Source organism: Triticum aestivum, chromosome 7D (assembly GCF_018294505.1).
Source record: "Triticum aestivum cultivar Chinese Spring chromosome 7D, IWGSC CS RefSeq v2.1, whole genome shotgun sequence".
Lineage (NCBI taxonomy): Eukaryota > Viridiplantae > Streptophyta > Magnoliopsida > Poales > Poaceae > Triticum > Triticum aestivum.
The window spans coordinates 9,622,609-9,636,044 of NC_057814.1; positions in this window are offsets into that span (position 1 = coordinate 9,622,609).

Sequence of the window (13,436 nt, forward strand, 5' to 3'; positions counted from 1 at the left end):
CATAGTTCTTGATCTTGCCGCCCACAACTACTACCATTGGAGACATCTCTTCGATCTCCACCTCGGCCGCTGCAACCTGCGCTCGCATGTCGCCGCCAACTGTCTTCCCCGCCCCGATGATCCGCAATGGTTGAAAGACGATCTCGCGATCGTCCAGTGGTTCTACACCCGCATCACCACCGAAATCTTCAACAAGCTCGATCACGACGGCGCCACCGCTGCCAACATCTGGCACTCCCTCCGTCAGCTCTTCCAAAGCAACACCGACGCTCGGAAAAACGCTCTCCACACCGAGCTTCGCAATATGGTGCAAGGAGACGCCCCGGTGAACCTGTTCTACCAGCGCGTTAAGACCATTGGTGATGAGCTCCGCGAACTCGGCGATACAGTTAGCGACTCACAGCTAATCAATATCGTCGTCGTCGGCCTCAGCGAAGACTTTGACAAGCTAGCCTCGTTCATACCGATGATACGGCCCCCTCCTACCTTCGCTGAAGTTCGTTCCTTGCTACAACTCGCGGCGGAAACACAAGCTCGCAAGGACTCTCGCCCCAAGGTCTTTCATGCTGCGGCTCATCCTCCTCTGCCGTCTACACCAGCGCCGCCTTCCAGGCCGGCTCCTGCCGCCGGGCCGTCCGCATCGTCATCTGTTCAACCGCCCCCAGGCTGGCGTCCTAGTCCGAACTACCGCGGCAAAAACCCTATCTACAGGCCGCCGTCGACTCGTTCGGTTCCGCCTACGACATCACCAGCACCGAGTCCTGCACCACCCACCAGTGCTCCATCTGCGGTTGCATGGCGGCCTCCTCATGATCCTTGGACGGGGCTTGTTCAAGCATGGCCCATGCCGTGGTCCGCTCCGTCCACCCTCGGTGCTCCGCTGGCATACTCAGGTGCCTGGCAACCCGGCCTTCGGCCGCCTACTGGTGCTCCCGGGGTTCTCAACCCCCGACAGCCGGCCAATGCCTATCACGCCGCCCCGACGTATGCTCCTTATGGTCATTACAGCACCGACGGCGGCGCCTACTACACACCTCAGCCGGCCGTGCTCCCGACGCCACCCCCACCACAGCCGGCCAATGCCAACTACACTCCCCAGCCAGCCCTACTGCCTTCACCATCGTATCCGCCGGCACTGCTTCCGACGCCACCCTCACCTGCGACGCCGAGCTGGGATCAAGCTGCCTTCCTCCAGGCCATGAATAACTTTGCTGCACAAGGAAACTCAGGTACGGATTGGATCTTTGATTCAGGGGCCTCTAGTCATATGTCTGCATCTAGTAATTGGTTATCTTCTTGCACTAAATCTCCTTTCCCTTCCATTATCCTTGGAGATGGATCATCTATTCCTATATATTGTGTTGGTCAGGCTCAACTTCCCTCTTCCACCAAACCTCTTTTACTTCGCGATGTTCTAGTTGCACCCGCCCTCATTAAAAATCTTATCTCTGTTCGCCAATTTACTTGCGACAATCTAGTTTCGGCTGAATTTGACCCTTTTGGTTTATCTGTGAAGGATTACCTGACCAAGGCCGAGATCGCTCGCTTCAATAGCTCCGGTGATCTTTATTCTCTTAATGGAGTTCCTGCCGTCACCCCTCCAACATCCATGCTGGCCTCCGTCGATCTCTGGCATCGTCGCTTGGGCCATCCCAACCCCGCCGTCTTAGCTTCTATGCTTAGTGAATTTACCATACCATGTAATAGGGACTCTCGTAATTCTGTGTTTTGCGAGTCTTGTCAATTAGGCAAACATGTGCGTCTTCCCTTTAGTTCCTCTAGTTCTTGTAGCACTTATCCCTTTGAATTAATACATTGTGATTTATGGACCCCTCCCATTGCAAGTGTTTCGGGTTTTAAATACTACCTTGTTATCCTAGATGATTTCACCCACTTTGTCTGGACTTTTCCTCTACGCAACAAATCCGAGGTCCATTCTCTTTTCCTTAATTTTCAACGCTATGTGTCTGTTCACATCTTCCTCCCAATTCGCTTTATCCAATGTGACAATGGTCGCGAGTTTGATAACATTAAAAATCGTACTTTCTTCTTACAACATGGCATCCTGCTTAGGTTCTCATGTCCCTACACCTCCCCTCAAAATGGTAAAGCAGAACGCTCTCTTCGCACCCTCAATGATATAGTTCGCACTCTCCTCATTCAATCACCTACGCCTCCCAAGTTTTGGGCTGAAGCCCTACACATGGCCACCTTCCTTCTAAATATTCGACCTTCCAAAACTAAACCCAACACTACTCCCTATTATTCCCTCTTTCTTTCCCACCCCGACTACTTCGCGGTTCGTGTTTTCGGTTGTCTCTGTTTTCCCAATGCCTACGCCACTTCTGCAAATAAATTGTCACCACGCTCTATCCCATGTGCTTTTCTCGGCTTCTCTGACGAGCACAAAGGCTATCGCTGTCTCGACCTTCACACCGGACACGTTCATGTCTCTCGTCATGTCACATTTGCTGAGCACATTTTTCCTTTCTCACAACGCACTACTACACCATCCAACACCCCTAGCTCCGCAAACACCCCCTCTCCCCGTCCTTTCCAACTATATACTCCCCTACCTGCCGAACACAACTTATCACCACCACCATTAACACCCACCATAGCCAATCCCAACCATACACTCACCCCACCCGAGACGTCCCCAACACCCCCGACCCCTGCTCCCTCCCCAACACCCCCGGCCCCTACTCCCACTCCACCACCCAGCCCTGCTCCCACTCCACTACCCAGCCCTACTCCTTCGTCCGCTCTTCCGCTGCGCCGGACTCACCAGTACCCACCTTACCCCCTCGTGCTATTCCTACAGCAGCCCCGATTAATGATCATCGCATGCGTACTAGGGCCAAATCAGGATTTCATCAACCCCAAGACCGCCTAAACCTTCATACCTCCGTATCTCTCACTTCTCTTCCAAAGAATTACAAAACTGCTCTACTTGATCCCAATTGGGCCGCTGCCATGCAAGAAGAATATAATGCTTTACTTCAAAACAACACCTGGCAACTTGTTCCTCGTCCTCCCAATACAAATATTGTTTCTGGCAAATGGATTTTTCGCCAAAAGTTCCACTCCGATGGGAGCCTCTCACGATATAAAGCCAGGTGGGTTTGTCGTGGCTTTTCTCAGCAACAAGGAATTGATTACGAAGAAACCTTCTCTCCTGTTGTTAAACCTAGCACCATTCGCACCGTTCTTAGTGTTGTTGTCTCCTCTTCATGGCCCATTCACCAACTTGATGTTAAAAATGCTTTCCTCCATGGTTCCCTTCAAGAAACTGTCTACTGCCAGCAACCTCTGGGTTTTTGAAAATCCATCCTTTCCAACTCATGTATGTCTTCTTCAGAAATCTCTCTGCGGTCTTAAACAGGCCCCACGAGCTTGGTTTCAACGCTTCTCCTCCTTCATTCAAACAATAGGCTTCACTCCATCTCTCTCCGACACCTCTCTTTTTGTGTATCATCAAACTTCTGACACTGCCTATTTACTTCTCTATGTAGATGATATCATTCTTACCGCCTCCTCTCAAAAGTTCTTAGATCATATTGTCTCTCTTCTTAGATCTGAATTTTCTATGACTGACCTAGGACTCCTTCATCATTTCTTAGGCATTGCTGTTGTTCGAGATTCCTCCAGCCTTTTTCTTTCCCAACACCAGTATATTCTTGATCTTCTTAATCGTGCTGGTATGCTTGACTGTCAATCATCTCGCACTCCTGTCGATACTAGTTTTAAACTTTCGGCTACCGGTGAACCCTTTTCCGATCCTACTCTCTATCGTAGCCTAACAGGTGCTCTCCAATATCTCACCATTACTCGTCCTGAAATCTCTTTTGCTGTTCAACAAGCATGTCTCTATATGCATGATCCCCGAGTTCCTCACTATAATCATGTTAAACGCATTCTTCGGTATTTAAAAGGAACTCTCAATCATGGTCTCCACCTCAATAATTCTTCTCCAAACTCGCTTACCGCATACTCTGATGCAGACTGGGCTGGTTGTCCTGACACTCGAAGGTCCACTTCCGGTTTCTGTGTTTTTCTTGGTAACAATTTGATTTCTTGGTCTTCGAAAAGACAGGTTACAGTCTCATGTTCGTCGGCCGAGGCTGAGTATCGCGCTGTGGCACATGCCGTTGCAGATACCATCTGGATTCGGCAGTTACTCTCCGAGCTACACAGGCCTATTGAGCAGGCCACTATTGTCTACTGTGACAACATATCAGCAGTCTACATGACCAGCAATCGAGTTCAACACCAACGCACAAAGCATATTGAGATTGATATTCATTTTTTTCGTGAAAAGGTTGCTCTTGGTCAGGTTCGGGTGCTTCATGTTCCCTCTACGGCTCAGTTTGCTGACATTTTCACCAAGGCACTGCCTACTAAGCCGTTTCAAGATATCTGTTTCAGTCTCAACGTCGTCGAGCCTGCCGTTGATACTGCGGGGGGATGTTAGAGTAGTCATTATGGTATACGACTTCTAGTCCAAGTCAGTTTTGTACCCCTACCCCAAGTCGGTTTGTACCCTCTTATATACTCTTGTATGCCGCACCAAATCATCAATAAGCAACAGTTTTATTCAGCTTTCAAGAATGATAAAGCTGTATAGTCCGATTGCCTGGTTCATTGCGTTAAACACCTCCTTAAAGGACCAAAAATTTGGATAAAGAGTGTTTATATTTATCCCGAACCCCTCGATACTAGTTACATGGGGCAGAAGCCGACGACTGGCCAACTCTCAGATTTTATAAACGGCCGCACAGAAGGTAATATTTTAAATCAACAAGCGTTATATGACGCAAATGAACTTGTTTTCATATTACATGATCAAATGAATACATCTATTTATATATAAAAGTGTTCGATGGGTTGATGAGAAAAAAGATAAATTAACTAGAAATTACCACAATAATTAGAAATATCCGGTCGTTGATTTGGTGGACCCACAACTTAAAAGAAATAATTAATGGATCAGATCGCTCCATCCCAACAAAAAAAAAACTAAAAACAAACTGTAGCTATCCTTAGCCTATACGTGGGGCTCAATCCTGCCTAATTTTTTGGAACAAAAGTCACGTACACATCCATCATGTACGTGCAGCTTAATCCTGCCTCCTTTTTTTTATTTTTGGAATAAAAGACACGCACACAGCCACAGCCATGATTAGCACGTCCATTAAGAAATAGAGGGAGGATCCTCAAAAAAGAAAATAAAAAGAAACAAAGGGAAAAAAAGATTATTCACGTACACATCCATCTTTGGCAAGTCTATTAAGTAATAGAGGGACCCCTCAAAAAAATATTAAGAAATAGATGGAGGAAAAAAAGCAAACTACGACTAAAAATGCAAATTACATAAAGTTACGTCCGGATCAAGAAATAAAATAGGCTCACGTACAAGTTAGTTCAATTTGGACACCGCATATAGAACTAGATTGTACATCTATCTATTACATATAAAAAAGTGCTCTCGGGTTAATCATAAAAAGATAAATAAGCTACAAATTATCACAATAATTAGAAACATTGGGTCGTTAATATGGTGGACCAGTAACTTGAAGGACATAGTTAATGGATTAGATCTAAGATGACTCGATCTCAAAAAGAAAAAGACTGCAGCTATTCTTAGCACGTACGTGCGGCTCAATCCTAAAATAAAGATTACACGCAGTTTAAAAAAAGATTACATGAAAATCTTTCTTAATAAGGAAAAAACTAAATCTATCCAACTATACGTGTGGCTCAATCCTAGAATAAAGATCGTAGCTGCGCCCCCTTAGAAAACAAAAACACACGCAACTATCGTCCCCAATGTCCTCGACCTCATGTAGCGACTGTCGCGATGAGTCTCTGCACTAGCGCTGCCGGTATTGCTTCAGGATCCGAGGTCTCTTTTCCGCCGTCAAGCTACAAAGAAAAAACTATCAAATTCCAATCTCTATTTGTAGAAAGAAAAACCTATGTTAAAGGGATAAATTCCAGATCTCCTTCTTCAAGATTAACTCAGTCTAGATCCACTACGGGAGATGAGATTCATGCACAACGAATCAGCAACAACACCAACGTTGCTCTTTGCGTAGCTGGACATTAGCCGGTGGCATCAATCTGGGAGTCAACGGAGAAGAGGAGCGTGTCTTTGCTTTATGAGTAGCTGGACATCAGCCAACTACAGCAACCAGGGAGTCAACGAAGAAAGTAAGGAAAGGTGAAATGGGGCAAAAGGGATCGGGCAAGACTAGCATCTGTGTGAAGCTGTGAGAGATGCCTGAACGTTGTGTGCATCCGCGTGAGTCTCTTGGGCTAAAAGCCCGAATAATCATTCAAGTACAAAAAATATATTTTACTACAAACAACCGAAATAATCAGCTATGAATTGTTCTAAAAATCAGCTATGAATCATTAAAAAAACATCTACGATTAGTGTACATCATCTAAGGAAAATAGTATAGTGCATATACGTATATTTAACATGAATTATGTAATCTTTAGTGATAAAATCTTTTGAAAAAACAAATCCATGCTAACATATACTTCATGGGAATATGAAAAAAAAAACATAATCATTAGAAAATCACCCATATTGATGCATATGATACTTCTCGGGAAAACACTATTTACTAAAAATAAGAAAGTTTAATAGGCCTCAATGGTATTGTCAAGCCGGCTGCACACCATGTACACGTCACTGCAGCCACATTAGGTACACCCGTGGTTAAGAGCACGTAGCGCAAAAAACTCAGCGACACCATAGCCTCCAGATATTTCCCCGAAACAATAAAGGGTTTACATCCTTAAAATAAACACTTCACGACCAACCCAAAGAACTGGAAAATATGAATTAATTTGAATCTAACTATATTAAATACTAGCCCACGCGAAGAGCGGGCCACTTTGCTAGTTCATTCAAATATTACATCCTTAGAACATTCCCCCGCCACGAGGCAGGCGCCCTTCAGGACACTATCATAATATTTTTCAGGGTGGCGGTGCTCCTTGCCCTTCGGTGGCCCTTCCGTCACCAGCTTCTCGGCATCCATCTTCGCCCAGTGCACTTTCGCGCGGGCGAAGGCTCTGCGCGCACCTTCAATGTAGACTGACCGCTTTATGGCTTCGAGCCACAGGCAAGTAGATACAAGCCGCTTCACCAGGCCGAAGTAGCTGCTGGGCAGGGGCTCGGCTGGCCACATCCGGACTATGAGGTCCTTCATGGCCAGTTCGGCCGCCTTGTGAAGTTCGACTAGTTGCTTCAGCTGGTCGCTCAGGGTCACCGGATGTTCGGCCCCAATATATTGGGACCAGAACAACTTCTCCGTCGAGCTCCCTTCCTCAGCCCGATAGAACTCTGCGGCATCAGACACGCTGCGCGGCAGATCTATGAATGCTCCTAGAGAGCTCCAAATTCGGGTAAGTAAAAAGAAAGTCTCCTTCACATGCTTGCTTTGCATATTGAATGCCTTACCCGCCGCAATCTTTTTGGCCGCCTCAGTCCGGACACTTACGACTTCGCCAGGGGCTTGTCCCTGGGCAACCACTCCTCGTCGTTGTAGGCGGCTGTGGTGGAGTGGTCCGGAGGGAGGGTCTTTCCCTTCTTGGACCCTTCGGCCTCCCCAGACGGGGCGGCCTTCCTTTTCTTCTCCCCCGCGGTCTTCGGGGGAGGCATTTATGCTACCTCTTCCTCCTCTTTGTTGGAGGAGTGCGCCTCGGTGTCCTCGGACGATGAGTCTGATACAACCTTGCGCCGGAGACCTTTCCTGGTCCCTGCGGCCTTCTTATTGGCCTTCTTCTCCGGCACCTCATAAGGCGCCGGAGACAACATCTCTAGCAAAAGAGCCGATGTTGTATCTTCGGGTAAGGGAGCTGGACAATCAATCTGCTCCGCTAACGCTACCCAGTCCTGATAAATTGGCATGGAAGTTTAGATTCCTACCGTGGATGTGCTAGTAAAAGGCACGTCTTGCAGAATGTAAAAACTCACCGGATTGGCGGAGCGCCTTGCGCTGAGTCCGCGATCTTCGATTACGGGTGGTGGTACCTCGTTAGCCTTGAACAGCACTTTCCAGACATCTTCGTGCGTTGTGTCGAAGAGCTCTCGCAGCGTCTGGTGTTCGGCCGGGTCGAACTCCCACATATTGAAAGCCCGTCTTTGACACGGGAGGATCCGGCGGGAGAGCATGACCTGGACCACATTGACAAGCTTGATTTTCTTGATCATCATGTTTTTGATGCAGGTCTGGAGTCCGGTCAGCTCCGTCGATGAGCCCCAGGATAGGCCCGTCTCTTTCCAGGAGGTGAGCCGCATACGGACGCCGGATCGAAATTCGGGGGCCGCCACCCAGTTGGTGTCGCGCGGCTCGGTGATGTAGAACCACCCCGATTGCCACCCCTTCACGGTCTCCACAAAGGAGCCTTCGGGCCAAGGGACATTGGGCATCTTGCCCACCATTGCGCCTCCGCACTCTGCTGGCTGGCCAACCACCACCTTCGGCTTCACGTTGAAGGTCTTCAGCCATAGGCCGAAGTGGGGCGCAATGCGGAGGAAGGCCTCGCACACGACGATAAACGCCGAGATGTTGAGGATGAAATTGGGGGCCAGATCGTGGAAGTCTAGCCCGTAGTAAAACATGAGCCCGCGGACAAATGGATGGAGGGGAAATCCCAGTCCGCGGACGAAGTGAGGGAGAAACACAACCCTCTCCTGAGGCTCCGGGGTAGGGATGATTTGCCCCTCGGTAGGAAGCCGGTGCGCAATGTCTGCGGCCAGGTATCCGGCCTCCCTAAGCTTCGTGATGTCCGCCTCCTTAACGGAGGAGGCCATCCACTTGCCTCCCGCTCCGGACATGCTTGAATGACTTAGTGGAGAAGGAGAAGGCTTGGGCGCTAGAGCTCGAGCAAGGGGAAATAGATGAGCAGAGGAAGAAGAAGGTGTGGGTGGAGAAAAGGTGAATCCTTATCTCTTTATAAAGGCAAAAACCATGCGCCACCCCACTTGCCCCGTAAAACTCGCTCATTTCCCAAGCGTCGTGTTAACGGCGCGGTTAGGTTGCCCACGCCTGTATTGATGAGAATCCCGTGATAAGGGGACACGATCTCTGCTTCGACAAGACGTGCCAATAAAACCGCCTCACAATATGTGCAGTAGTTAGTTGAGAAAAACGGTTCGAATAATAACCGGGCCGCGGCGTGATGCCACGCTATGAGGAGTTGTCAGCAGATTGGATTTATGGAATATTATTCTCTCTAAGGTGGTATGTGGAATTTGTTTTGCAGAGCCGGACACGATCCTCGTGTTCAAAATCTTCTATGGAGTATTCGGAGGAGGAACCCGCCTTGCAATGCCGAAGACAATCTGCGCGCCGGACTCATCGTCATTGAAGCCTGGTTCAGGGGATACTGAGGGAGTCCTGGATTAAGGGGTATTCGGACTGCCGGACTATATACTTTGGCCGGACTATTGGACTATGAAGATACAAGATTGAAGACTTCGTCCCGTGTCCGGATGGGACTCTCCTTGGCGTGGAAGGCAAGCTTGGCGATTCGGATGTGTAGATCTCCTTCTCTGTAACCGACTTTGTGTAACCCTAGCCACCTCCGGTGTCTATATAAACCGGAGGGTTTAGTCCGTAGGACCAACATCATCAACAACAATCATACCATAGGCTAGCTTCTAGGGTTTAGCCTCTTCGATCTCGTGGTAGATCAACTCTTGTAATACTCATATCATCAAGATCAATCAAGCAGGAAGTAGGGTATTACCTCCATCGAGAGGGCCCGAACCTGGGTAAACATCGTGTCCCGAGCCTCCTGTTACCATTAGCCTTAGACGCACAGTTCGGGACCCCCTACCCGAGATCCGCCGGTTTTGACACCGACAGTCGCCGTCCTCGCGCAGTGTGAACTGCTCCGGCGGGACCTCGACGACGGGAGGGGAGGCGGGCCCGGTGATGGTGGGTACCGGACGGCGGGACGAGCTTGGAGACGGCGCGGCCGCCGGAGGGGGGCGGCGGGGCCGGCGCGGGGCAGAGGACGAGCCGCCCGTCCGCAACTCCCGACGAGCCTGCGCGACGACTCTCCAGTAGTCCTTGCCCTTCCAAAACTTGGCGAAGCCGACGATGTTCCACCGGCCGCCCTCGTGCCGGCGGAGCTCATCCCACGACGCGTCGGGCCCCCACGTCGGGTACCCATCGGCGGTCATGCGGAAGGTGTGCGGCAAACGGCAGCCCGGCGGCACCATCAGCCCGACACGGATGAGCTTGTCGGTCTCCGGCGTGCTCAGGCTCGTCGGCCACGAGCCGCCGCTGCCGTCGCTGTCGTCGGACGCCATGGAGGCCGCCGGGAAAGGGAGCGCGTCGGCGGTGGAGTGCGTCGGTGGGTGGGGTGAGCGGGGTGAGGCGCGCCGAGTGGATTGGGGGAGGCAGACGGGAGAGGAGCGGCGCTTTTAAAGACGGGCGTCGGTGGGTGGGGGAGGCAGACGGGTAGGTAACCGATGCCCCGGCTTAATGCCGGCATTAATGGCGCGTCGGGGGCGGCGGCCGCCTCGGGAACCGCCCTTGACCGACGCCTAGACGGCACGCAACCGTCCGTCCACACGTCGCGTCGTGCTTTTTTGTTTTTCTATTTTTTCTCTAGCGGACGCCACGAAAACGTCGCTCGACAGGTCGCGTCGTCTTTTTTTTTTCTTTGGTCGTCGTCGTACGTACGCGGACGGCCGCGTGTACGGGGAGTCGACGTACAGCCCCGTCGCGCGGGTACAGCCCCGTCGTGCGGGCGGCGGCTTTTTAAGTACTGGGACGATCCTACCCTTTTTAATGAAGGGGTACGGAGCGATCTCAGCCGTTGTTGTATTTAGGGGGTTGTACCGAAGAAGAAGTGTATCCTAAATCCTATTGCAGATTGTAAACCTGATAGTGTACTAAAAGGCTCAATCAGACTGGTTACTGGTGCAATGTCTAGTTGACTTTATTCATTCAGTATTTTGGTAAAACACTACCATAATAAAATTCTTTTGTAGTGCCAATTCACTATACTGAATAAACCAAGGAGAGAATAAAATCTCTGATAGAGCTTGCATGAAATGGCAGCAAAGACTCAACAGTGGTAATAACCACAGAATGGAAGCTGGGAACACTACTCATCATATATGTCTTCTCTGGGAAGAAGAATATGGCACACTCAGCAGCGTTGAGAAATACTCCTACTTCAATTCATTCAGAAAAAAGTGCAACAGATGCCTTATTTGAAACTCTGCAGCAGACTTTCAGACACTTTGCATGGTTGGCCTCAAGACATGTCTTCAGGAGGAGAAAGGGATTTGCTTGACATGTTTTGGTAGTCTAAATCAAGCTGGGAGTTTTATTATCTGTTTTGGCCAAACTTGCCTCCCCTGTAATGTAACTTGCCTCCCCTATTAGGGAATTGTTTTATTATCTGTTTTGGATCATCTCAAAATCATCCAGCAGAGATGGGCACATATATTTGGTGGGCGTAAATGGTGATGCCGTAGGTTCAAGCAGGAGCTGCCGGCGGCCCAAAGGAGGGTTCCGGCGGTTTTCCACAAGATGCCGTAGGTTTCCCTGACACATATATTTGGTGTCAGGGAACCCAGGTTTTGCTTTGGTTTTCCACTTTTTTCACTTTCCTGTTTTTCCAAAAAAATAACTTTTGATTTCTGTTTCTTTTTTATGGGTTATTGTTAGGGACTTGCTACGATCTCACTAATAGCACATGAATTACTCTTGGATACAAGGATTTGGGTAGCTAGATTACATGAACAAGCAAGAGCAGGGGGATTGAGAGGAGAGCCAGAGGTGGGAGAGGAAGCCGCCATGCCGTTTCAGCCGTGATCCAACCGGATGACCCTCCTGTTGCCTTCTCCCATGTACTTGTAGTTGGGTGGTGCATAGACGGGCCCGGCCTATGAGCTCTCCAAGGGGCCAGCCCGAGTACAGGCTAGGGAAGGTCCCTAACAGTTATCCTTTCACATTTCCTTTTTGTTACTTTCCCTTTCTTCTATTTTCCTTTTTTTCCTTTCTATTTTTTATTTATGTTTAGCGTTTATTTAGCCTATTTTCTGATTTTTCTTCATATTTTTATGTTTTCTTTATTATTTAGTTAAAAATACAAGAATTCATTTAGAGCTCCATTAACAAATATTTTAGACATGTGAACATTGTATTTAAAGTAGATGAACATTTGTCCAAGCACGCATGAGATATTTTCTTCAATTACGTGAACATTTCTTGAACACGGCGAACAACTTTAAGAACAGATTGAATTAATTATTAAAGTTATGTGAACATTTTCTTAAATAATAAAAAAATGTTTTCTGAACAGTGGGAATATTTTTTGAAATATGTTAACATTTTCTTTAAGGTATGTGAACATTTTCTTTAAGGTATGTGAACATTTAAAAAAAATATAATGACCATTTTTTAACCAACATAACCTTCTTATTAAATGTACGGGAAAAAAATTTCAATCCATGGAAACATATTATAAATACTCAATGAAGATCTTCAAACTGCATGAGGAATATTATAAATTAGTAAAATAAATTACTCCGTTCTTTATTTTTTTTTATTTTCATATAATTTAACTATTTTTATTATTGTTTCAGCATATTTTTCTTCATTTTATTTTCTAAAAAATTTCCCTTTTTCTTTTATTTATTCTTTGGTTTAAAAATACAATAATTGGTTTAGAGCTACATAAAAAACTAGAGACATTTGATCATTTTATTTAAAGTACATGAACATTTCTGAAACGTGCATGAAGTATTTCTTAAATTATATTAACATTTCCTGAAACATAGTGAACGAATTTTTAAAACAAATTGTTCTTAAATATTGTTCTTAAAGTACATAAAAAAATTGGACAATGAAAAACAAATTAAGTAGGAAAACATTTTTAAAACAGCATGGACTTTTAATAAAAGTACGGGGATTTATTTTAAAAAAAGTGCATGAAAAAATTTCATTGCACAATGTACATTGTTTAAATATCTTAGGAACATTTTTAGTACATAAGAGAAATATTTTCATATAATGAACAAATTTCAAATATACAACAAACATTTTTTAATACACGCTGAACATTTTGAGTCCTTGACAAAAAATTGTGCCCGATAAACATTTTTAATACACAATGGATATTCTTTTTCTCATGAAATTTTTATGCTAGAAGGAGCCTTTTTATTCGATTCTTTTGAACTTCTTTTTATCTAGATGAACATTTTTTTATGTGGCATGGTTGATATACAAAACAAAAATTATGTGCCATCCAAAAAAAATCTTAAGACACGTGATTATTTACTTTTATATAGATGAACATTTAATGTGATTTATTGTCAAAATTATGTCATCGTCATTTACGCTTTGTTTTTTGAATGCCATAAGGTTAGAGAGTTTTTTGTCCTCGCAGAT